Raw genomic sequence first — 25234 nt, forward strand, 5'->3', positions numbered from 1 at the left:
AGGGGGGGGGGGGGATTGGTGGGTGGCTGAATCCGAGACCCCAAAGGAAGCGGCTGTGGAGGGAATGAGGAGGGGCACAGGTTGGCAAAGTGGCGGTCAAAAAGGAGAGCAAGTCCCCTACACGATTCTCCATATTGACCTGAAAACGCGAAAGGGATTTTGCTGGAGTCTGTGCCAGGTAACAGTGCATTGTTAGCGTGTCACACCTAGGATTCCACACCCAAAAAACCCACGCACTGGAACAATGAGCAAAACCACCCGCAAAGCCAAGGAGGACGGACAGGTGTACCTGCAGGGGAAATCAGCTGCGCTCTGTTGGTCCCCTGTATGCAGTGGGAACAGAGGGAAATCCTACAGTGGAAGATCGAGTTGGGCCACAGGAAGAGGGCATTCCATAGCAAGTAAAAGAGCAGGGAGGGGAGGGAGGGAGGGGCAGGAGTTCAGCAGGGGGGGTGAAGGGGAAAAAATATATATAAAAATAAAAAAAAACAAAAAAAAAAAAACAAAAAAAAGCTCACTCCTCCGACATTGTTCAGGACGTCATGGTAGAGCTCCTGTGAAGGACAGAAGGAAAAGGGATGTCACATGACGGCACGGGCGTGACTGCGAGCATGGGCGTCACTGGGAGCATGGGCGTCACTGGGAGCATGGGCGTCACTGGGAGCATGGGCGTCACTGGGCAACACAGACGACGCAGTGCAATGAGCAATTAAAGAAACGGCAGATTAAGAAACCCAAAAGGCGTCGCTTTCAGTGGCAGTTCAACAGGCACCAACTCCTACAGGAACACTACCCCCCCCACCCCACTGCTCCCTGTCTGGAAACCACGAAACCCAATTATTCACCATGCGTCATCATTATCGACACTGGCCCAAGCAAACATGATAGGCGGCTCAAATGCACCTTCAGAGCAGATGTACCAGTGCCAAAGAAGGGATGGAAACAAGAAAATAAGAAAATATCACACACACACACACACACACACACACACACACACACCAAGACAGCTCTCCATCTGTCACACACACTGCTCAGTGGACAGCACCATAATTCTACTGCCGCATCGGATCACCTCCAGAAAACTAGATCACCTCCAAAACATCCGGCTGCAGACACGCACGCAGACACGCACAGGAACAAATTCACAAACACGAGAAAATCCATTCCTATAATTGCAGTGGTGATGGAATCAGCGAGTTCAACCCCTCCCATCCCCTCCCCCAATAATGATGAGGGTAGGGCAACACCATGGGGGGAGGGGGATGTCAGTAAGTGTGGCGCAGGAGAGAGACCGGGATTCCCACAGCAGGGAACACCCCTGCAAGGAGACAGAGGGGACGTCATCCACTGCACTCAGCATCAATGACCAGGACACCCACACAGCAAGCGCGGCACACATGCGGGTCCACAGGCTCGGCGTTTCACAGAGACGCTCACAACACACACGCACACTGCTGAACGTCGCCTCTAATTATCGCAGATGCGGGTTCAAGCTGGTCCGAGCTTTTTCTGCAGGCGGCAGGCAGCGCTTGGTGGGTCTGCTCAGCGCAGAGGCTGAATGAGCGAACCAGGCACTCATGAATGAACGCGCACCATCCCAGAGTGAAGCCTTTTCCTTCATTCTCGCCCTGTACTCCTCCTCCTCCTTCCCCCCCCGTTCTCCTTCCTCCCCATTTCACAGGCACACTGGGTTGCCAGGGAGACCGTGACGTCATTCTCAGCTGCTGCCATTTGCGTCTAGAGAGAGGTGGGGGTGGTTTGGGGTTGGAGGGGGGGGGGGGGTGTGTGGAGAACAGCAATATTATTAAAAATAAATATGTGGACTGCAGACAGCTGAACAGAAAAGGACATGAGAGAGATGCAGAGACCGGAGAGAGATGAAAAGCTCACATCCTCACACAAAACACCCATGTCATCCATTCTGGTGCCATGTCTTCCCATCAGCTGGTACCAGATGTACCAGCCCTATTCCATACCAGTGAATTTATCCATTTACTATATTTTCTGCTCCTGACAAGCCATGAAAAGAGTTCTTAACTTGGTCCATTATAAGAAATTATAAAGGTGATTATAGCAGTAATGAGGGGGGGGGGTGTTTTGGATTTGGTATTGGGGCAGGTCAGGATTCCCTTATCTGACATTCCACCCGAATTCTGTTATCCTCCCAAACACTGCGGCAGATTTAAGTGGCTGGAGTGCAGGATCCCAAAGGGATCGAACCTTCTGTACCATTAAACAAAACCAAAACACCTAGCAATAAGCTAGTGAAGTTTATTACTTATTTAAAACCTGTTGGGTAGCGAAGGCACAGCAGCCACGGATATCTGGGTATTACGGCAGCCCTGACTGCAGAGACGGACCGGTAATGCAGCAGCGCTGAATGAGAGGTGACAGATTCCATTCTGTGAATGAAGTGCCGACTCGCTGCAGAGACCGCTGATGCGTTCTGACCTACTTCAGCTTCCTCATGAGCTCCTGCATTACCCACACCGCAATTGTCCATTTTAATTTCTGTCATTGAAGGGGGGGAGGCAAAAAGCAAGCAGGCACGCAAGCAAGGGGAGGAAGACAGGGACATTGTGGGAGGGGGATTTGTTCTAATGCTTTTCTGTTACTCTTCAGTCCTGCATTTCTTTTTGTCTTCCTGCCAATAAAGCTCATTTTGAATTTGAATGAGAGAGAGCGAGAAGGAAAGAGAGAGAGAGAGAGAAGGAGAGAGAGTGCGTGAATGGGTCAGAATATGTGATGGGAAGGGCATCAGCAACCAACGCTGAGGATTCCCCTCACCCAGCAGCCAGCGAGTACACACACATCTGCGAACACAGAACATGCAAAGAGCATGGCGGCGACAGAGGCGATGAGCAACACTGACACAGCCATCATGAGGTAGGGGGAAATGAATGAATGAAACAGGGATGGTGGAGGGGACAGGGGAAAAAAAAGGAAATTTAAAAAGGAGAATGGTGGGGCGGGGGTGAGAAAATGAGGCAATGAGTCAGAGCCCATCCCACAGGACTGAGGGGGCTGTAGGAAAGAGGACGCCACGAGCGGGACTGACAGGAAGCAAAGGGTGGGGGCTAAGATGGTGACATAAGGAGATCAACGTGGGTACTAGGCATGTCGGAGATTCACGCCAAAATAAAATTAATAAATGATGAAGGTCACGAGAGACACTATATGAAGCACATGGAGAGTCAATAGAGTGATCACCTCAACTGCACGCAACGGCTGTTAACCGCCATTAATAATTGATGGTGGCAAAGAAAAGTAGGGGGGACCCCCCACATTGCATTCATTATGGGTTAGAGAGGGAGTGCAGGTGTGAGGGTAGGTGTGGCCCAAATAGAACCACCAAACGGACCGGAGTCTCCCCATCTCACGGAAACGGAGCCGCCCATCCCCACGACGCAGGCTCTTGGACGAGCGCGTCCGCCACCTCCTGTCGCTTTGCTGGTTAGTCACAGGACTCGTTGTTCAAGTTCTGGCTGAAGTTAATTAACACGCCAGGGACTTCAAACAACTCCCAGTGGCTTCACTCTCCCCCTGCACCCCCCATGCTTGCCTGACGAGTTTCCCTCCTGATCCATGCCAGGCTCAGCTTGACTGGAGGTCGGAGTGAATCCTTGCAGTTTTTATCATCGGCACTGGCAGTGTGCATGTGGATTGGCCACGGTGTGGCACACTGACATCCCGCTCATTCTAAGGCCAGTGAGCCATTGCTTTTGGGTGCGTCTCCCCCCCGGCAAGGCAACATGCAGTTGACGCTGCGGCCTCTCTCTGCCACTGCGGCACGACGCTCTCGAGACTGCACACTGAAATTTGCTGCGATACAAAGTTTGTGTGGTCTGGAAATAGAGTGATGCTAATGCGCTTCAGGATGCTAACCCGGCTGCGGCACTCTGAAACGTGTGGGCGCCACGAGCTGCACAGCACTCATTAAAAGCCTTGTGAAACCTCCCCACTTACTGTTTAAGGTGGGAGGGAAGCAGTGAGAAAGAGCTGGAGAAAGCAGGAGAAATATTCTCAATGATGAAATAGTCATCATCGCACTGCTATTGGCCAAGTCCTCTGCCAATGGGAGGACCAGCTCCATGGCAACAGGCTCTGTCACCAAGAGAAAAACCAGAGATCTCCCCTAATACCCATATTCCTTTCCACTCCCCCAACTCACCCACACCCACCCCCAACCCCAAACACCCACCACCCCTAAATCTGGCTCCATGCATCAGAACAAACACAGCTTAAACCTTTACACACATTATAAAAAATACATATTGACACAGTACCACCCATGTTGCCATCTTCCATCTGCACACTTAGCCCTGATTCCCCTCCCCCCCCCCAATGGGCTGAGTGCAATGGGTCACTTACCACTGAACTCTCTGCTGGACTAATGCCTCAGAACCAACCACAGTCAGTCCGTGCCCCTGCAGGCTGAGCATGCATACAGCTTCCCTGCCCCAGGCTTCAAAGCAGCACCCCTCCCATACCCAAAAGTAAAATTATGGGCGTGTTTATGTGATCCCGCCTCACACAGCAGCAGGCGCGCTCAGTTACAGCCACACACACACACACACCCGCGCGCACGCACGCACACACACAGATCCACACAGATGGTACTTGATCACTCCAGCACAAAGGGCACAGAGCAGAACCAGGGAGGGAAGGACAAAAAAAGAAAATGAAGACTGCAGCTAAGAACTGGGAGCAGTTAGGGGAAGTGGGGGAGGAGGAGAGGGAACCCAGTGACGAAGGCCTTTCGCAGCCAAGCCAGCATTAATGAGTAACGTCCATCCTCTGCAGGGCTTTCCTGGAACACTGATCCGCACACTCCTGCCCACAGAGCCAGGGCCGGAGCACGATGCATGCTGGGAGATGCTCGCGCCCAGGGCCACCTCACTCCTGTAGAAACCTCCATGGCGTCACAAGCTGCTATATCCACGCCCACCACCCACCCACCCATCCCAACACTGTGAGGTGGGGGGGGACGCTTCAGCCAATCAGGTTTATTTAAAAACGGCAAGTTCAGCCAAAGCGTGGTGGAGTGGATTTTCCAGGGGGAATCAAAGAACAACAAAACAGCTGATGAAGCCATTTTACCGTGACCATGGGTGTGATTTTGCTATAGAACAAACAGAAAACCACAGGCAGAACCCAACTCAAAGGCTACAGCCCCCCAGGAAGCATCATACTCCCTCTGGAACCAGGTTTAGGGGAAAATCGCAGTCAAGTTCTCTATTAGGGATGGAGTGCCTTCTGATTTTACAGACCATAAAAACACCACACTTCTGCAAAGTTGAATATATACACTATGGCATATACAATGTACATTTAGTTAAAATATTAAGAAAAGAAAACACAAATTACACACATAAAATACAAATATGAACACGCGGATGTGCAGGCTATTGAGAATTTTGGAACATTGCAGGCTAGACCATGTTGGCGCTTTTCACCGTGCATGTAATGCAATATGCCTGAAGCACGGCTGTGGGGGGGGCAGAGTGACGTTGGCAAGGATTTTTCAGGTCACGGATTCAGCGCCCCTTGAGCAGCCGTACCCAAGGCCAGCGGACCTCTGTGACTTGGCTGCAGGGGATACGCGGGTTGCATGGCTCACTGACTGCTTTAATACAACCAGTCTCCATCCGTTCGCACTCCCCCCCCCCTGCCCCCGCCCAAAGGAAAAAGCGCAGTCACGCAACACTGACCTTTGCTCTGTTCAAACTGGTCAGATGGAGCTGCTCAGATTCACATCACGTGACTCAAACAGAGGATCCAAAAATGATTGTAGACAATTGAAGGGAGATGAGAGGTGGGAAGGAGAGACACAAATCTCTGAACTATTAAAAGAAGGACATCAGCTTCGCAAAGGATTTAAATTCTATATCATCATTTCCTTTTGATATCATTGCTCAATATCCAGAATAAGCCTCAGCTGACTGTGAATCCTGAGTATCAGTTACATGACAGCCGCGTGCAGGCTTTCCGCTCTTGATAATCATATGGGACACAGCACCCAGATCACGTCACTGATCCTGCTAGCAGTGGCAGGGCCAGTCTCTCACAGCGATGCACCATCTGCTCACCTGTCGCATGTCTCCACCACCACCACCCCCCCCTCCTTCCCAAACCATTCTCCACTTCCCTCGCTGTTTCCCAGGCCTCACTAATGTTACACAACAGAGTGGCAGAGTGTTCAGTTGTGTGCCCGTGAACATGAGCCTACACGAGTCCACAACGCCGGGATTTGTGGCGTTGTGTGTGTGTGTGTGTGGGGGGGGGGGGGGTCAATCGACAAGCTCTCTGTGCTTCTACGTTCCACTCACTTAAGCTGCGGTATGACACATCAGGGCTCAAGGGCCACCAAGAAGTAACATCAGTGGCGGTTAAATCAACATCGTACCAGTGGAACAGAAAAACATCAGCTTACATGGTTGCAGAACAGCTATACTGACAAGTATCGTCACCTCCAGATCATGGAAGGGTCACGCCAATTTGACACTATCATCCAATCTCCAGATGGGCTAGACACTTTGACCCTACATAACCTCAACTCTCTCTTCACTGTTTCTACTGCAAAAACATGTACAAACAGCGGCCCATGTCTAACGGTCCAGCATTTTCCAGCCAGAACTAGATTGCACAATTATAACGAAAGAGGTCTGCAGCAGTTCTGAGCTACGAAAATCCTTCCTGGAGATGAGGGAACACTCTTGCCTTTGAACACACCTTCCTACTTCTGTTCATCTAAGCTGAGCCCCCCACCCCTGTCTTCCTGCCAATATCCAGAGGGATCATTCACATATACATCAGCACATGCTTGTCCAGTCCTCATCTGTAGTGAGCGGAACCCAAAGAATCCAATAAAAAAACCTGGGAAACTAACAATGCGTCAAACTAGTAAGCAGAGCCTGGAGGGGGTGATGCTATAGGGGAACACTTTTTTATATATTACACACACACACACACACACCACTGACGCAAAGGCTCTCCCAGAGCATTACTTTCTAGGCCAGCACAGGTATGGTCATACAAGATGCAGGTGGGCAGAAGGAGGAAAGGGGAGAGGTGCTTTATAGAGTTTAAAGGGATAAGAAAACCACAAACCTTCAGACTTCAAAAGCAATTATGCCTGCAGTCGCTATTGATTTCCCCATCGCCGCCTTTTTCCCACGGACTCCGATTAGCATGCAAGCTGCTTCCTCAGCAACCTGGGCAATGCTCTCCAGGAAAAGCAAACAAAACGGGGGCACTGTAGGGAGTGACGAATTAACCCCCACTTCTGGGTGCTCATGTGAGGCAGAGAGGACCCCTTTCGACCTCCTTTAACAGAACACGCTGCCTGATTGGTGCACGCCCAGATGGCCGCCACAAAAAACTGTACCCTTGGGGGGGGGGAGTGGGGGGGGGTGGTGGTGGTGGTGTGTATTTAATTGGGGTCAGCAAGTTTCCAAGAGTTCTTTGGTGGAGCAAACAAAATGCAGGGAATCCTGAAGATCACTGATGAACTGATAAATGATGTTCCAAAGGGTTTGTCAGCCAGCAAGCTGAAACTGAGCACTGGGAGGTCGACTACTGGCACAACAGATTATGCAATGGCCGATTGTTAACGCTCAGTGTGCTGATACAGACTGACGTGGGTGAGAAATTTCAGGCGTTTCAATGGATCTCATTCACAAACACGAGCGAGGGCTTCCACGCAGGTGATCTGATGACACAACACATACAAAAAAATGCAAATAAATAAAAAGCAAAACAGACCGCCCTAAACCTATAAAGCTACTACCACAAAAACAAACCATTAGATTTTTTCTAAATAATTTTTTTAGAATAGGAGGACCCACAGACGCCGCAGATTTTTTAAAATATAGATACCACAACTTTTTTCGGTGCAGAGTATCGATTCTGCAATGCAAAAATTCATAATGACTTCCGTACCAAATGCGGTTCATGCATATTCCCATTACGTCATCAAAAACATCTTGTGCACAGAGACACAGGAAGATTAAAGCACACAGAGGGACAGGGAGCAGCCCAGCAGGTGACGGTACAGATAATCAGGGAAAAGGAAGATGGTCAGGAGAAAGGAAGGCAGGTTTTGCAACGATGGAACTGCAGTCAGGCCATGAGAGTTAGCTTCTATTTTTAGCAGGAGATTTTTTATTTTTTTTTATTCAGGAGAGCGCTGCTGCTCCTCGCTCTCTCTCTCCCTCTCTCCCTCTCTCCCTCTCCCCATCTCCCTCTCGCTGCTTCTCTGTTCTAGCACATCATGTTCGAAAATAAATAAAGGGGGAGAAATGTGCTGTGAAAAGCAGGTGGATGCACAGACAATGAGCACGGTGGCAGCGCAGCGTCAAACTCCTTTATTTCTGTTCCCTATGTGGGTAAGGCTACAGGCTGAGGTTTGATACCAGTAACTTTGGAAAATGCTCATGTTTGGGCTTTCTGCAGGAAACTGCCCCTCCATACATGCAGCGACGCAGACCCGCGCAGGCACACACTCTCTCACACTCACACACACCCCTTTACCCATCAGCCAATATATCCACATTTCACCAACCACACCCCCCACCAATCTTGATACTATTTTACATGCATGGCAATGACTGTAATGCTTTCCTCACTGCTCCTTGAACTCTCTCAACCCCCTCCCCCCACCCAAAAGATGCACTTGCAGGGAATTCCTCGTTACCTCAGCATCGTCCCCGTTTGCGTGTACGTGGCATTCAGATCACAGAAGCCTCTCACAGCAGCGCGTGCGCGCGCACACACACACACACACACACACACACACACACACACACACACACACGAGGGACTCTGACTCACAGCCAGCGAAATCGGTTTAAAAACATACAGCAAAGATACCAATCTTCACCTTTCTGTGAACGCACAGATGTGTGTGTACACACATGGGCACAGGACTACGTCACATGACTGTGTCGGGGTTTCTACTTTAAAATAAATAAATAAAAGCAGTACCTGGAGTCTATAAATATCCAAACAGGCAACAGTTAAAATGCGACTCCACTGTCCCTGACCCATCCAACGCAAGAGGAAACTGCAGGCTCCTAAAAGGGTATGTCAATAGCACATCTTTGTACAGAAGCACAATTACAGATATTTAATTAGCTCTTCGCACGATCATTGCAGGCTTTGAAGAAGCAGCTAAACGCATTGTGCCATCACAGCGAAAAGAACGGGGGGGGGGGGGGGGGGGGGGATGACTGAAAGAGACTAGATGAGCCCTGAGTGCAACAGAAAGGCAGGAGCCCAAAAGGAGCAAAACAGAGACTGTAAGCATGACGGCAAGTCGAGTTCTGGAAGTGTCGCATGCACACACACCCACAGCTTACTGTGTATGTCGCTCCTGCAGGTCTCCTTGCAGACTTTTGAATGCTTTTCCAGAGCGGCACAGGAAGTTGCTCAGGAATCACACGACGCTCACGACTCTCATCTCAGGGATTCGCCCAGTCGATTCCTTCTCATCCAGCCTCCCTCTGACAGCCCCCCCCCCCGCCCCCCTCGCAAAAGCCCGACAGGCTACAGCGGTGCTAAGTGGCAAAGCAGGGCAGAAAGTGCGGCCTCCTGCCGGTCTCTGCCTGCCCCCTGCACCAGGTCTGCCCCGTCCGTCCGTCTATCTGTCTGTCAGTCAACAACAACAACCTGCTTCTTTTCTTTTTGTGAATGAAGCCTGAGTGGCACAGAAGCACAACGATCTCCCTCGCTCTCCCTCGCTCTCCCTCGCTCTCCCTCGCTCTCCTCACTGTACCACAAGCACATTCGCTCTCTCTGCACCCCCGCCTCCCCCCTCCCTTCGCCACTCTCGCTCTCCCTCGCTCTCCCTCGCTCTCTCTCCACCCCCCCCCCATCTCTTGCTCCGAAAACAGTGATAATGTAGTTACAGTGACTGTTAAAAAAGGCCAGCTGTTTCAAGCACTGTACCACAGACCATAACATGCCATTCAATACTGGAAAGACAGGGTGAAGGTGGCATTTGTAGGAGAGAATTAAAACACACACAATTGCATTCAAAAGTATCGGTTCCCCCTCCTTCCATTCAACAAATGATCGGTTCTAAGTTCTGTCTGCAAGCTAATCTCCATAAGAGTCCCCTGAACAGGCCAGTCTCCAGTACAACATTCGCACGTGCAATTTGCTTCCTTTAACAGCAGCAAAATATGGCTGATTTCAACAGGTGTCTACAGCTGATTTGTTTCATCTGTCCATTTAAAACCCATTCAAATGCTCATTACAACAATTAACCAAATGACAGCATCTCACAGAGCTTCTGTAAACCAACCATGCTTAAAAAAAAAAGCAGTTGATCAGAATGCAGCTGGCTCAGACCTGGAATTGGAGCGGTATGCCGTCCTTTCAATTAAATTAATTCTTATTAAAACAGAAATAACACACCATTATATTACCCTACTTGACATGCAACCACATAAGTGAGCACCCTTAGAAAAAGGAAGATCATATTGTGTACAGATCCATGTTATACAAGCCTGGCTGCCACCTAAGCATTCCTGAATTAGTTCAGAACATGCATATTCTTCCTCAGGGATGCACACATTAAATATGTGGCCATGTGCTCACAAGTGCCCCTCAAGGGTGCACCCTGGCCTTTTGGGGACCCACCATGGATTATGGAAATTACGTAAATCACTGAGGGATCAACACCGCCAACTGAGCCTTCCCAAGGCCACACTTGTAGTCTTGCTGGCCGAACCTACGGTCCACCACATCACTACACCGTTTTGATCACATTGGCTCCATTAAGATCCATGAGGAACCTAGGGGTTCCTGACCAGATATCCGTTTCATGCCATATTGCTACATCTCCTGGTCTTGTAGATTTACTCTGTATATTAGAATGATCCGATCTTATTTGTAACAATATGCAAGAGTGCCTAGTTGAGGCGCGTCTCATCTCATTACTTTACCACTATAATTTTATAGAAGGGCTGCCAGCTTGTGCTGTTAAACCACTGCTGATTCAAAATGCAGCACGTCTGGTATTCAATCAGCCAAAAAGCTCTCATGTAACAGCCCTCCTTGTGTCTCCCAAAACATGCTCGCATCATGTTTAAGTCTCTGGTGCTGGCTTTCAGAGTTGTTAATGGAATCGCACCGACATCCATTGAGTCACTCAAGACAAATGTTCCATCACACCCTCTTCGGTCAACAAGCCAAAGCAACCTGCTGAACCCTGCACCACATGAGAAATTTCACTCTAGGCATTTCTTGTATAATGTTCCACGACTGTAGAACAAGCTACCCATCCAAACCACTCAGCAGAGCCCCCGTTCAACCTTTAAGTAATGCCTCTAGACACATCTCCCCTAGGAAGGTGTCAACAAGCTCATCCCACCTTTGACCTTCTGTGTTCTCTTGCTCAGGTTTAGTAAGAAGCGACTCCATTGAAGTTGAATAGCTCTTCCCATAAGTTGTTTTGTAATATACTGTACAGCTCTTGTTCAAATGTTAACTTGAACTTGTCCCCCACTGGAAGTTCAGCCCAGCCGTACTCATACCTATGTTGGCTCATAACAGCTATACTTGCTGCCTCACTGCACACTGATTTCGATAAAAGTGTCTACTAAATGTAAATATAAATGCAAAACATGAACAAATCCAAGCAGAACCATTTAGTGTCAAAATATGGCCCATATGATTTCAGCCAGGAGACCCCGCAAAAGGCAAAATGTCATTGTTAGTTCCATTTAAGTCTGGGCAGCCGTGTGCCCTCTGAAACTTACAGAAAAACATTCGAGAGCCCCCAGGCAACAGAAGGCAATGCCACATTTCCTCTAGAAACATAAGAAGGGTCCAGACTTGCGTCAAGAGATGTGTGTGCTACCGTGATATGTTTACACCCCATTGAAGAATTTTGATCAATTTTGCTTTCTTACGTGAATGCGTAGCTATTTTACTTTAATAAATAATTCCAGATCAAAGTACCACACACACACACACACACACACACACACACAATCTCCTGTTCCAGTGACAGCGCAGGGTCAAGAAATAATACACATTTGAAATCGTCTCAAAAATGTCACTGATATATTTCAAAAGACATTAAAATGGGAAAAAAAAAATCTGTATAGAGAGGTTTCAGTTGGGTTGTGTGTGACAATGACGTCACTAGTGCAGGGGAAGCCCATCATTAGCATAACATCCCACATGCATAACACTACAGTGACTTCACCCTTGGTCGTGTCTTAGCGCGTGAAACAAGGACAGGGTGACGAACTGAGATTTCCTGAGGTGTCGCTTACTGACCAGGCTGAGTAATGCTACACTTGGTGGATGAAGTTGTTGCCAATGTCTTTTTGAGGACATCCTTTTTTTTCTTTAAAAAAAAACACACACAAGAATCTCAAGGGGAGAGGGACTAAAAGCATTTAGGACACAACCATGCTACTATGCTACATTGCCCTTTAAAACGGTACTGACACGAGCCACCGCAGGGAAATATCAACCTGTTCCTATTTTAATGTGTTAAAATGTAGATGTTTTAAGCCAGGAAGCTTCCTTGAGAAAGAATTAAATACCAAACTAGACCTCATAAGGAAGTTGAAGTACATAGATAAAGTACACAGGTCAAATGGAAATTTTTTTATAAGTGACAGTCTTGCGTGAAATTAGAGATTCATTTTAACCTATGTAACCTTGACAAACAAAATAAGTGCACATCCTGCAGTGATAGCTTTCATGTGCTTTGAAGTGTTTTGTGCAAATCAGAAAGACTTGGGAAAAAAATGAGACAGAAAAGCTTTTTATTTCCTTCAATTGAAGCACAATGTTCTGTCGGCAGTGGGTGATGCATCTTCCGCTGCGAGACGCTAGCTGTCGGCACATGGCGAACTGCGGATGCCGCCGAATCAGGCAGATGCGGATGGTCGCGTGACCATGTGCAGAAGTTAGCTGGGTATGGCGCCAAATCGTGAGAATCACACCAACAGAGCACATGGGCTGATATTCAGGCCAATGCCACTCTAAAAGAGCATGTATGCTCCAGACACACCTGTATGAACATTCAGATATCAATAGCAACAGAAAACATTTAACGTTAGAAAGGAAAATTTCTGTACATGTAGACTCACTCATGATGGCTGAATAACTTGAACAGCTTTTAATAGTCACATGGTCGTGGGCTGGCCACTTGTGTAATCACAGCGCTGTAATTCCCAGGCTTTTGAAACTTTAATGCTCCTCCTAAACAGTATAATTATTAAAACTCTGATTTGATCTATTAACTGTTTGAATTTAGTTTAAACCAAACGTCAAATCAAAATCACAAGTTGAAATAAAAGGGGAAAATGCATCACACCCTATCAAGTTGTACCATCTCCAGCTGGAAATAGGCATCACTATTAATCATGTAATAATAATGAAGATCCCAGAATATTTCATACAAAAAGTATTCCAACATCAGGTCTGCAATTTTGAACAAAATCCTCATGGTTATTTCAGTTTCAGCGCTCTGACAGCACACAGGGCTCCTGCTGAGGAGAGACGCCTGCATCTCCTCACTCCTGCAGGGTCTCTGCTCCATGCTCACCCCCCCCCCCCCCCCCAAAACCCCTCCCATGTCAGTCTGCACAAGTCCACCTCCACTCTCCAGTTATGATCAATCATTTGCCGCCAGCAAGAGAGCGAGGGAAAGAGAGAGAGAGAGAAATACGATGGACTGAGAGGAAGAGAGAGGGTGTGAGATTGAGAGAGAGAGATAGAGAGAGAGAGCACGAGAAAAAGAAAGCGGCGACAGACAGGCAGTCACAGCAGCAGCTCTCCCCTTCACCAGCAGCTCCTATAAATAGAACCTCAACTCTCTCACACTCGCTCTGCTGCTGCTGCAGCAAACCAAGATTCGTGATAATGGGAGACGCAGGCGAAGCCACAGAAGAAAAAAGGGACAGGAAAACAAAAAGCAGGTGCAGATTGGCTGTGGCACTGACCACGATTCAGCTGCACCCCAAAGGAGTCTCACCACACAGCCTTGCTTAACATCACTTGCAGGTATAAGTAGCACAAAGATAAGGTCAGAAGCATACCAACTTAACATCACAATACCACAGAGAAAAACCACTTGCACTTCAGTCATCTCTCACATTCTTCTGTAACAATAATGGGTCTCCCTACTCATCAGTACAGATGCTGGCGACTTATGCCCATTCTTATATTCATTCATCACGCACAGTTAGCATAGCTACAGCCCTCATGACCACCCACGGATCAAACATGGTCAAAGGAATGTTCAATGTGTTCACCAGTGGTTGGTACGGCTAGCTAAGGCCTGGAAAATTCTCTATATAGTCACGGCCATTGAAGGTCGGGCGAGTAAGTATCAATTTAGACAAAATTGGCCACTTCATCATTTCTGGAGTCAACTACTTTACAGCAGATGACTGCAGGTTCAATTATTCACCCACGGAAGACGAGTCATTGGTCCTGGGTAAACATCCCCCACCTCAACCATACAACATCAGTTTATTGGGTGTATTTTGTACAGTTGCAAGACTGCAAAACAATCTTTACCTCAGTTACGGTTGAAGTTAATTTAAGTGTGAACAACTGACCAAAAAGGCGATTGCGACAGTTTTAGAGAAGCCAAGTTTGAAATCTCCAAGGACTAAAACTCTGCCGTTTTGGATACGTACAGACCAATGGAACCCATACCAGAAGACCGGCGGCACTAAAACACAGCGCAAGTTATACAAGGGTGTGTTGTGGTAACTTGTTACTCCACTAAACACTACATGCTAAGACCCTGGCGATATATGCAAGAATTTGTTCGATATTGTTTGATAAATAAACAAAGTGATGAGTGATAGATACATTATTCAACTGTACAGGAATACTCAACTGGATCTGTACAGTTAATAGCATCAGCAGACAGATTTTATAATCCACGAGAGCATCGATGTTTAAAAAGTTCAATTAGCATAACCTTCAGAGCATTGACAGATATGTAAATCAATATTATGATTTAAAGTAACATTTTTAACAAAGGCTACCCAAATACAAAAAGAATCTTTGTTGTTTATTTTGTGCACTTTAGGCAGGTCTTGTTTTCTACTCTTACGCACTGTGTGCATATATACGGATTCCTCCCATTCAAAATGCTACAGTAGGAAAAACATCAAAAACATTGGCTGACTCAAAATTGCTGAAATCTTCCATTTTACATATTAGCACATGAAAGCAGGTATGACAGGAGCCTAAGTATTATACAAAAAACAAAACTGTACTTTGACAAAATTAGTAAAAAAAAAAAAATACTGCAAAAATGCTGCTTAACATAACACACAGATCTGTTACGCAGCCTGGTGTCTTAGGGGTCAGTTTCTGTTGGTGACTACAAACCACCTGCTGAGGAAACCCAAGGGGTTGTCTAGGAAACAAAACGACTTCCTGAAGTAGACCTCATTACTATACTGGTCAGCACTGTGAGTGATTGCTGTAAAACTGGGACAGAGAATTAGCATGTACAACAGCCCCCCCTGTTTTTCCCTTTACAAAATCACCGCAATGTTTTTTTTTTCTGCAGTTTAATATTTCCTTCACAGGATCCCCTCATGGTAAGGAAAAGCAAAAAAAAAAAAAAAAAAAAAACGTTACTGCACCAACTACACAGGAAGTTTGGCTAATGATTTTACTATGGTAAAATCGAAAGCATCCAACCGCTTATCTTCAAATAAAACACACACTTGAAACAACATTTGATCCAAATAAAAGAATGACAATTACAACAGGATGCCATAATGGGTAGTACTGTTATCACGCACAGCTAGCTACATATGGGGTTTGCATGGTCTTTCATATCGCAGGGACTTCCTTTGGGTATACTGATTTCTTACCACAGTCTAATGACACACAGCCAGTGTTTAGCATCTCTAAACTGCCTATAGTGTGTAAGTGTGAATGCGACGGACTGGCATCCTGTCCAAGGTGTATCCCACCCTTGTGCCCTGTGCTGCCTGGGATAACATTTTTCTCATGGATGGATGGATGGATGGACCTTCTACAGTGAATTGTACAGGTTAAATGATACATGGTCATAAGAAAATCTGACCTGCCAAAACTATCAATCTGTTAACGTGGTTTTTATTCTTTGGAATAACTGAATGAAAAACCGATTGTAACCTTCACAAACCAAATGGCATGCATTTAAAATGGACAGCAGGAAACCAGTTCTGGCTGTTAAATATGAGGCACAGATTATCATTGGCTCAGCAGATTCTAATTATATTTTATGACCTCAATTCAATTGACCCCAGCGTTAGTGGCAGGCATGCAGCTGCCTAAATGGAATAATAAGCTGCCATTACCTCATTATAAACTGAGAATGTCCATTCAATAAATGATCAATAAAACCAAACAAAAAAGCAAGGTAAAAAAATACCATAGTAAAATTTCCCTTTAAACAAGAAAACTGACACGTCCAACAGCAGTGCAGGACAAGACGGTTTTGGTAAGTGGACCAACATAATTGATACATCGGTAAGATATAACTCCCTTCCATTATCATAAACTTTCAGGATTAAAAAAAACCCTTTTAAAATAGGAGTTCCCAGACTTTTGATGTTTATAGGCCAGTTTACGATTAAAAAAAAAAAAGTGTCACGGAGTGCCAGTGAATAATTTAGCAAATTTCATAAGTCTAACCATTTCCAGTTTTTCCAGATGTGAACATACAAATGTGAAATGTCATAAAAAATAAAAATATGTAGTTTATTTTTGTAAATTAACCAGTCCCCCTGCAAATCCACATTGCAGCACGGCCCAGGGGAATATTAGCCAAGAAACAGGACTGGGGGGTTGGGAACCCCTAATTTAAAACTGAAATATGTATTCAATATAGCAAGTCTATGCTTGTAGCAACATACTGTAGACAGTGATCCTGAAAATGCTTCACCTAAGACAAACAGCAATTTTTCATTTTCAGTTTATATCGCTGTATGGAATTTCCGTCGCTAAAAAGAAAAATGTAACTGGCTTCATCTTTTGCTGAATCATCTATAGTTTAATATGCACCCTTAATATAGGGATACTATATGCAAATAATCTATATACCTTTGTTACTTCAAGACAGCACTTCACATGTTACATACAAATTACAGTTGCAACTACATAATGCATAACATGTACATAATAGGATGCACAAAGTTTGACAAACCAGTTCATTTACAAATTTGTTAATCAAAATCACAAACCTCATGCCATTCAACAAATATACAGATTGGTGATGATCATATAACCCATCCAATAATAAAAATTTCCCCCCATGTCTAGATAATAGTGGACTAGTCTACTGAATGGATTATTCTACCAAAAGCTGATTCAGGAAATAAACAGCTTCACCACATAAGAGATTTCTTTGTTTAAGGTACATAAGTCAGTTGCATCACTAAGAAAAAACAAACTTCAGCAGCAATCATTAATAGCAGGAGGCCAAAGCTGATTTTCCACTGTGTAACAAGCACCAAAAAACGTATCACCAATCACAACACCACAATTCCCAGCACAGAACTGGCAGAGCAATTAGTTATAACAATTTATATAAAGATTCAGGTTGACTACCCATATCTTTGAAACTGTGCTTAAGGGAATGGGAATGTGGTTTTGTGGTAATACTGCTCAATGAAACAAACATCACATCTAAACTCAATTACATCTTTTCATACTGACTAATTTCCAGCAACAGAGAACAATTGGGGAAAGCATCCTACATCCCACTCTATGTACAATATTAGTAAGACAAAACAGACTTAAAAAGCAGGTACCATCATGTTTCATTTTCCAGAAAGACAAGCCTGAGTACTCAAAGAAAATGACTCCCTGTTAAGACCAATAAACTCAATCTACAGACCCACTGCAAAATGAATGAATGAACAAATTTATATAGCACTTTTTCCAAGACACCCAAAGTGCTTTACAGAACAAATTGGGAGCCGCGTCAACTTCCACCACTGTGTAGCCCCCACCTGGATGATGCAGCAATTCTGCACCTGTACGGGCACCACACAGTAGTTAAGGTGGTGAAGGGGCAAGAGAGAATTCACCAGTTACATGTAGAGGATGATTAGGAGGCCAGATTTGATAGGGTCACAAAGGGCAATTTTAGTCAGGACATTGAGGTACCACTCCTACTCTTTTAAAGGATACCCAGTGATCTTTTATGAGCTCAGAGAAACAGGGCCCCGGTTGTATGTCACATACGAAGGACAGCACCATTTTTATAGCACAGTGTCCTCGTCACTGCACTAGCCACAATGGGATCCACACAGATCAAAGGATGGACTAGCCAGTTGGCCACAATAACACCTCTTCCTGAAGGAACCCAACTTTCCTAGCTGGTCTCCCATGCAAGAACCAGCCAGGCCCAAACCTGCTTAGCTTCAGATGGATTACCTAGTCTGAACTGCAGAACGGCTGCTGTAAATGGTCTGTGAAACATGTCTAACACCTTTAAGATACAAGACATCAATGTTTACATAAAATAAAGATTAACAATTTTTAAAAATTGGTTTACTTCTAAAAGGCAACTCATCAGCACTGTGCAGTGCCTTCTATTTTATAAAGATCAAAAATAATAGCAGACAAGTAATCAATTTCCATTCAGTGTTGAACTTTGCCAACATTCATCCATATACTATTCTCCAGTACAGGGGTATAGCAAGCAAGCATGAAATCCCAAAAGCAGGACACGTGGCAAGGGACACCCTAAACAGGATGCCAGTCCATCACTGGGAATGGTCTCACACAAGCGCACACTATGGTCAATTCAGAGGCACACAAGCACATTTCTGCAGACAATGGGAGGGTACCACAGAACCCAGGGAAACCTATGCAATCTATAACAAGAGACACAGCAGTATTTCAGTATGTTAAACTTTAATTTAAACAATTAAACCAATTTTAAACATACCTCTCTGTAATTGCTTTTATATATAACTTTGGTGAATTCTGACATGTCTAAACATAGACATGGAAATGTGCTACAAAAAGAATATATACCACAAAAGAAACAGAATGGGATTGACAATAAGTGATATGTTTAACACTGACTAATTTAGCAAATGTAAACAAAGACTGCTTGGACAGCATAAGATATTGCTGTTTTGTGCCAAATAGTATTCTGTTTGAAAAAACATTAATTGGTACTGGAGAACAACGTGAGGAAGACCAGTGGGCTTCTATGTAAGAAGAGGTAGGGAAACGCAATAAAATTCAATGCAAATGTAATTTTATAGGGCAAAAGATTGGGACAGCAGCCAGAAAGTGCAAATGCTATCTTGGTTACACAAAAACACTGCATGCCTAGTTAATTTAAATTTTAAAAATGTACAATCTTTCCTCCCGATTCCACCGAAACCGGAATGACTAATTTCCCCGTTTCACATTGGTCTCACCCCACAGCACATGACACCCACAGCAACTGGGTGAAGGGTGAACACACACCTCCTCTGATGAGTGTGTGTCATCCACCCACTTCTTTTCACTCTCAGGGCTTCACTGGGCAACAACACAACACACATGGGGGAGAGCACTGTTCACTGAATTCCACCCACAGGTCTGCAAGCCCTAGTAGACAGAAGACGGAGCTATGGAGCAGCCTAGGGGAAAGAACACCCCCCCCCCCAATAGCAGTACTTTACACAAATTTACAAAAGGTACATTTTCTGAGCCTCCTTGTGCAGAGGGGTGGAACCAGATGTTCATAATGGACACCACTTTGACCAGTTCACTACCAGTACTGGAAAGGACACTATGTTTGTTTTAATAACAAAAAATGCAAGCTGAACTTGAAGCAGATTCCTGAAATATAAAGGAAAAACCTGAGGTACAGGAAAATGTCTGGATGCTGCTATAGCTACAGGACAGTAAATGACAACAAACAAACAAAACAAAACAGTACTAAACACAGTTGCACAGAAGAGTCTTTAAATTTGTTATCGGTAGGAAGCACAAAAAAAATAACATCACTGGCCTGGACAGCATATGTTGAAGGGCTGTTGTACACGTGCTTGTCTTATTACTCCAGCAGGATTGCAGATGCAAATTAAATACAATTTCCTAGATAAAAGTAATTGTGTTTCTACTGCCCAAGCTTCCTCTGTTATTGAAAAGGAAAAAGGATTTAGGAACCACCCAGGCAATTTATTGAAAAATTGCAATTTCACACACATTAATTCCATCCCCACTAGGCTGATACATAAAACTGAGGAGAAAAAAAATGTTTCATAAACATGTGTACAGTACAGCTTCAAGCAGTTTTGGCCATCTTTGAAAATTTCCAAAAAACCAAATACAGATATTTCTGTACTGCCTGTACGAAATAATTAACTAAATGCTGAAAGTATTTAACCATTGCTCAAAAACAAAGATCATGAGATCAATTACATACATATGAATAAAACATCAATGCATATCAAATCAATTTGTCTGCCAATAATCCAGTGAAGACTATAATACTAAAAGAAAGAATTAAAAAAAAACTAAAACCTCAAATAAAATTCAGAGTATCTGCCAAGAGTATATATTTCAGTCTTCCTGCTAACATCATATTTCTTCAGTGGTGTTTTCCAGTGCCATAATAATTTATTACATAAACAGCCAATACAGAAAGTGAACAGCAGCTGAAAAGAATGTAGCCCTAAAGGCTTCATTATAAAAGGTAATTTGCCTGAAGTCATACATGACAAATGGTAATGTCATAAAAATGTTACCATTTAAACATCCATCCACTTTTAAAATTTGTAGCAGTTATCTGTTGCATGTGATTATAAATCCCAGGCTGTTACCTGTTGTTATAAATAAGCAAAAACATTTCTGAAAATGTAACTCACTACAACACAACAAAAAAATTACAATTCTGCAGTGGTTGCGTCAAAAGGTGTATTCATTGCCAAAACTGGTGAAGGCAATCAAAAAGACAACAAATACAGGAGAACAAGTCTTCACACTAAATTTACATGCTAAATAAAGAGAGTGCAATAACTAAGAATCATTCCAGTAATGTTAATTGTATGCACATGCACACAATCATTCAATGTTTGACCACTGCAGTCAAAGAAAGTACATCAGCCAAAACCTACTTCGTTTTTCTACACACCAGCTATAATACAAAGGCCAACAGACAGCAAGATAACTGGGTAAATAAATGGCAAAATGGTTCCATGTTTTATACAACAACCATACACATGATTTTGCGTTTGGTTGTCTGCACTTCGTCTTGCATTAAATAATTTAGAACAACAAAAGGCAGCACATTGCATAGGGGCCAAGAACATAAATTTGAAACCCAAATATTGTGGATTCTAAGCTATTTAAGCCCCTGCTTATTGCACCCTGGAGTATAAGACTTCACCTAAATTACTTCGGTAAAATATTAAGCCGTTATAATGGCGAATAAAGTCACCACAACTACTTTTCAGCAGCTAAAAAAGTACAGTTACATTAACTATAGCAAAACATGCCCTGAATGCCACGATTTTTTCTCTTATTTCGATACCTTGCTGCGTTCATGCTTAACTCACGCCTTACCTCATTATCCATTGCAATATTTCAGTATTGATTTCAACACCCGAATGCAGGAGTGATCCCACCCAACAACTACCACTCTAATAAACTTCAGTGCAATTTACAAACCATTTATTTCAATTACTGACCGCGATCAGTACTTGTCATCTAAAGTTTCATTTCCCAACACAGGGCTTCAGCATATCAAGGCTTCCAGTTTTACTTTCTACAACCATCTGTTTCGGCTAAAAATGGAACTCATTACAATGCTCAATAACATCACTTTTTTAAAAAAAACAACAAAGTTAAGGTCTGAAGAATATGGCTAAGCAATCAGGACCTGTAAAACGGCACTGCCCTGCTTCATCTTCCTGAAACTGCCTACCTTAAGTAGCTACATATCTCTCCCACGCATGAGGCATGCACTTTATTAAGGCTTGTCGTATTTGATGGAAACATGCATACACCACAGTCAATGGAGCTAGTCTTTTTCTCTTTTTTTAACGCGCTATCATGGCTGCCAATGCCTTCCAGCCTGCACACAAGAAGGAGAGAAAGGGGGAGTTTCCATCGCAGCTCGAAATCAGATCGGTGCTTACGGCTCAAGCGGCCCTGTCTTTCATGCACACTATGTAACGAGCAGCCGGCGTACAGCTCTTGGGCGCGAAACAATCGGTCATTCAACAATGTCCTACGACCGTAGCAAACACCGAGTTAGTTAAATGAACAGGCGACTCAGAAGCACCTACTTTTTAAACAGGCGACTGCGAACCCAGTATTCTTGCATGGTAACGGCGGGTAAAATGCGCCGGCCCAATTTCTCCGGGGTTAGGAGAACAGTGATATACAACAGAGATACGAGGTTTTTGGTATGTTTACAACACAATAATGCGGATTTGACCAAAATCTTACCGTCTCCCAAATCACAACAATGAAGCTGAACAGTGTTAGCTGAGTAAATGCAGCCACACTCCGCGACAATACACTGTCTATCGCCTTTGCCGTGGGAAAACTACGCGTCAGTCATCGGAAACGTAACCGCTGTGTGATCTGTTGATCCGCCGCACCATTTCATACTCTCGTGTTTATTACTCTTTAACCCGCATCCATCGAATCAAAATCGAGTCTTAACGCCCGTTAGCAAGCGCCGACCAGCCTGAAACGTGGATTATTTAAAACACAATTAAGGACGTTTACCAACCCCACAATCTCCCTCACATGACCAAAATATTACATCTATTTGCTAGAAATGTAGCTAAGCAAAACCGAAAGACTGGTGTATGTAATACAAGTATTAGCCGACTAAATGTTGGGTTAAGCAAAATGCGCTTTCAAGTCACATAACCGGACGAACAGTTGCCAGATTAAAGCGCAAATTTGACCAAAGAACGTATACAAACAACTCAAAATAACAGTGACACTCACCGGTTAAGCGTCTCTTCATTCAAAGACAGCAAACTCCCGATCTTATGGTCCTGGAGTTAGCGACAGGCTAACCGGGGTCCCAGCGCTTATTTTTCTACTATGTCACCGGACTGGCTAGCTTGTCTACTTGGCGTTTTATGGCGAAATATAAACACTCGACGTTACCAAAGTTAGTCGCAAATTCAAAGGAGCAGTGGAACAGAACGGCAGCCGCAACAAACCAGCGACTGACGGGAGCTAATAATACTGGTAGTTAGCTGGCTGACTGACTAGCCGACTGGCTAACCCCCTTGCATTAAAAAAAACACACAACGCGTGGGAGGGAACGTAACGTCAGCTAGCTGGCTAATCCCAAAATAATTAACCGAACAGCAAGATATCGGGCAAAAAGTGAATAGCGAGGAGAGGATAAAGCCTCTGAATTTAAACTAAAAGAAAAAAAATTGCTAGCTAACAACATTCCCCCCTTGGTCTCAGGCTCCTGTGTCGCGCGTCACCCCTATGTGCGCTCGTGCTCTACGTCAGCATATTTCGTTGTGTCGTCTTCCCTCCTCCAAGTAAAATCCTACGATAAAAATCTGCCGGCTGAATCTCTGTTTGCAATTGGCATTGTCACTCTGTATTCACACGTATGTTTCTTATGTTCCTGTAAGACTTCATTACCCCATGCTGTCTGTTATTCTGGAATTGGTGTTCGTGCAACACACATTATTATTATTGTAGTTGTTGTTTTGTTGCGGTATGCAATAATAGTAATAATAATAGGTAAACTATTTGACTTTATTATTGTAATGCAAATTCGATTTCAAAAGCGTAATGCAAGCGACTTCGTGATGACATTTTAGGCGTGGAATTTTTTTTTATTTTACTATTTTCAATTGTGGAGTGAAACCTAGTCATTAAAGGCAGCATGGCCATGTGTATGTATACTTTGAAGCCTTTGTATGTAGCACAGGCATGTTAGTTTGTATACACAAGGTGGTAGTAGAGTGACATTGAATGATTACGAGCGACACAAAAAGGCACAACTTTCTCGCCGCTCCAAGGTGAAAGTAACGGAGAATTATTGCTGCTGTCTTCATTTGTATTACATTTCATCTGAAACACAATGACTGTATCCTGACTCTAATAATACTAATTCCTTACATTCGTAATGTAAAAAACGTAATATTCTGCCTTATTTTTTTCTTGCAAACCCTACACCTCATAAAGTTTTAATTAATAATTCGAAACAAATGTATTCCTTGTTTCTATGCACTTCTTTATCCCTTTATCAGGGATTTAATTTAAATTGCATCGTATCAGCGAGTCCGGCCCAAAAATAACGTTCTCTGTATAGCGCTTTTGGAATAATATGGTATGGTCTAATTGTTTTATAGTACAATGCTACATAGTCTGAACACTCTACATGTAGCATACAACACTGCAGCTTATTGGACTCCGCTCCTCTGAAACCTGCTGTCGGAGTCTTAAGCAATAAGCGTTAGTTGTTCCAGTTAATATATAAATGGATTACAGTGTGTGTTTTGTGTCCATTTTTGAGCATCATACGTCACCCGGGAGGGTGGTGCCACCAAACTTATTCGGAGGGAATTGGGTTGTGCAAAGAATTAAAGTACCACATTTCTGGATTTCCATTCTGCGATGCACTTTAATAGACTCCCTGTAACACCTGTAATAGACTACATAAATGCATTTGATATAAAATATTTCATAACATTGTTTTAATACAAAAAGAACGAGTTATAGGGTTATGGGCTACATTAATTCTTACTATGTCAGGTATATGGGCCCACACACTATATAACATTACATTACCTGCTCCTTATAGAAATTAACGTCCTTTTGGAATTAAGTTTTCAGGGTATAACAGCAAGTCCATGATGTGGCACGATTTCGACGTGATGTCAGCATCATGTCTGTCTGCGTTATAGGGAGCACGTGAATATAATGCATAAGAAGTTTGGACAGATGTTTATCTTGGTCTCACAAGTTAAGTTTTGGTCCAAAAACAACCGCGTACGGCCAAGGGAGCACAATGTGTTTAGGGGGGCGGGTTGATTTGGTCCATACCAATGCATACCAATACTAATGCACGCCCTTGCGCGTGGAGCACTGGGAATGTAAAATAATGCAAAACTGCAAAATTAGAGCAATTAATGATCAACGATCTACATTTGTCCTTTTTGCCCTGACTCTGTGGCAGACTGTCAATCGTCCCAAACAGTTTTGTTGCATCATATTTACAATACACGTGTTGAGCTCCACTTTC

The 25234-nt window shown here is 44.2% G+C and overlaps 1 long non-coding RNA gene across 1 annotated transcript; it reads right to left on the reverse strand.

Moving 5' to 3' along the window:
* Window positions 1–4: 4 nt before the first annotated feature.
* Window positions 5–23456, reverse strand: LOC125747520 (uncharacterized). Its single transcript, XR_007399323.1, has 3 exons — window positions 22963–23456; window positions 290–554; window positions 5–53 (listed from the first exon to the last, which is right to left on the reverse strand). It is a non-coding gene; the product is annotated as an uncharacterized LOC125747520 (long non-coding RNA).
* Between the last annotated feature and the right edge of the window lie 1778 nt (window positions 23457–25234).

This window comes from Brienomyrus brachyistius, chromosome 8 (genome assembly GCF_023856365.1).
Source record: "Brienomyrus brachyistius isolate T26 chromosome 8, BBRACH_0.4, whole genome shotgun sequence".
Taxonomy (NCBI): Eukaryota; Metazoa; Chordata; class Actinopteri; order Osteoglossiformes; family Mormyridae; genus Brienomyrus; species Brienomyrus brachyistius.